General features: G+C 45.2%; 1 non-coding gene across 1 annotated transcript; it reads right to left on the bottom strand.

Annotated features, from left to right (window-relative positions):
• Positions 1–2,080: 2,080 nt before the first annotated feature.
• Positions 2,081–2,154, bottom strand: Trnat-ugu. The gene has a single exon. It is a non-coding gene; the product is annotated as a tRNA-Thr (tRNA).
• Between the last annotated feature and the right edge of the window lie 202 nt (positions 2,155–2,356).

Genomic DNA, 2,356 nt, shown 5'->3' with positions numbered 1-2,356 from the left:
GGATTCAAAGGAGCCCACAAATATCTCAACAACCACACGCCGGAGTCCGTTGGCAAGAAGCTTGCGCAAGTCCACGCCTTACTCGCCGGCTGACCTCTCAGACCATCCTCTTCGCTCCGTTACCACTAGCCAACTCGACACACCACAACACCCCACGTCCCCATCAACGAACTCGAGCAGAGACCTTAGTGGCTTCAAACTAAAGGGACATCACACGACATATCGCGCTAGGGTTCAAAATGGTTCAAATGGCTCTGAGCACTATGGGGCTTAACAGCTGTGGTCACCAGTCCCCTAGAACTTAGAACTACTTAAACCCAACCAACCGAAGGACATCACACACATCCAGGCCCGTGGCAGTACTCGAACCTGCGACCGTAGCGGTCGCGCGGTTCCGGACTGTAGCGCATAGAACCGCTCGGCCACTCCAGCCGGCTCGAGCTAGGGCGGCCAAGAATTCGAAAGGCGACGCCAGCAACTGTGCCACGGCTCACTTCCGCAGTATTAAACGCTTTTCTTAGTCATTTATTAGGACATTAGTTTTACGTCGTGTAATGAAACACATCATACTTTGTTTAGAAGTTTTGCTTGAAACAACTAGATGGTTTTTCTTCACATTAATATATTGCAGAACATCAGATAGACCACCATGATAAAGTACTTCCACACAATGTGGTTAGTAGTTTCCTGTTTTGCTGTTTTGATTTCGGAAATGGAAACTCGACTTCAATTTCGGCAGTAAATACACACTTTCCTTTTGGCATTTCTCTGAAAAGTTTCCAATGTAACACATCAAGAAACGTAACATGTGAGTACTAGTCTAAGACCAAACTTGTAAACGCGGCGACCAGAAGCGATAGTCAATTCACAGAAAAATTAAAAGTGACAAACTGTTGGCCGAGTGGAAGTACTGCTGAATACCACCCAATAAACGTCAAAAATCGTTCCTCTTTCAGTTTGGTTTAAGCAGACACGTTCCTAGGATTAGGCCTTATGTCTGTTCCAACTGGGAGATTTCTGTGTACAAGACAGTACGAAGGAGGGAAGGAAGATTAGGTTTAACGTCCCGCCAACATCGAGGTCGTTAGAGACAGAGCTCATGCTGGGATTGTGGCAAGGATGGAGAGGGAAATGTGGTTTGTCCTTTGGAAGGAAACATCGCTGCATTTGCCTGGTGCGATTTAGGCGAAAGCTAAATCTGGACAGCTAGATGCGTGTTTGAACCGTTGTCCTCCCGTTTGCGAGTACAGTGTGCTAATCACTGCGACACTTTGATAGCTAAAACAGTTCGAGAAGCGATCTATGATCAAGAGGCATGTGATCAAAATGTTACCAGTGACCACACTTGTTCTCCATTTGGCTATGTCAACGTTACTGAAAAACATGCCATTTCGAAGTACACTGAGGGGACAAAAGCTAGGGATACCTTCGAATATCATATCGGAACTTTCATCAGCTCTCAACAACTGAAACTGGGACTCTTCTCACCAGGCCACAGTTTTCCAGTCGTCTAGGGTTCAGCCAATATGGTCACGTGCTGCAGGCGATGTCTTGCTGTTAGCAAAGGCACTCGAAACGATCGTCTGCTGTCTTAGCTCATTAACAACAAATTTCGCTACATAGTCCTAACGGGTACTTTCACTTCGTGTCTCACATTGATTTCTGCGGTTACTTCATGCAATGTTGCTTGTTTGTTAGCACTGACAACTCTACACAAACGCCGCTGCTCTCGGTCGTTAAATGAGGGCCGTCACCCATTGCGTTGTCCTTGTGAGAGGTAATACCTGAAATTTGATATTCTCGGCATACTGTTGGCAATGAAGACCTCGGAACACTGAATTGTCCAACGACTTCCGAAATAGAATTCCCACGCTTCTAGATCCAATTACCATTCCGCGTTGAGAGTCGGTTAATTCTTTTTGTACGACCATAACCACGTCGGAAATCATTTCAAATAAATGACCTACGTACAAATGACAGCTCCGTCAATGCTACTGGCCTTTTATATGTTACAATGAAATGAATACCCATAGCTGCATACAGTTGTTGTTATAAGTCAACGGGGACGGTTGAAAATGTGTGCCCCGACCGGGACTCGAACCCGGGATTCCCTGCTTACATGGCAGACGCTCTATCCAGCTGAGCCACCGAGACAATGAGACAATGAGAAACGGGACAATATATGTCCAGTATGTATTTTGTCGGGAAAGAGGGCATTTAAGCCAAATGAAGAACAATCCCGTAAATTATGTGACTTCTGGTCGCCCTACTGTAAGAGCTCAGTGATATTTTTCCAAATATTTATTGTATATCTTGCTGACAGTCTCTGCATAAAAATCTTACATATTTATTTTTC

Source organism: Schistocerca piceifrons, chromosome 3 (assembly GCF_021461385.2).
Source record: "Schistocerca piceifrons isolate TAMUIC-IGC-003096 chromosome 3, iqSchPice1.1, whole genome shotgun sequence".
NCBI lineage: Eukaryota > Metazoa > Arthropoda > Insecta > Orthoptera > Acrididae > Schistocerca > Schistocerca piceifrons.
Note: the sequence above shows the minus strand (reverse complement) of the source record. Positions and strands in the feature narration are given on the sequence as shown.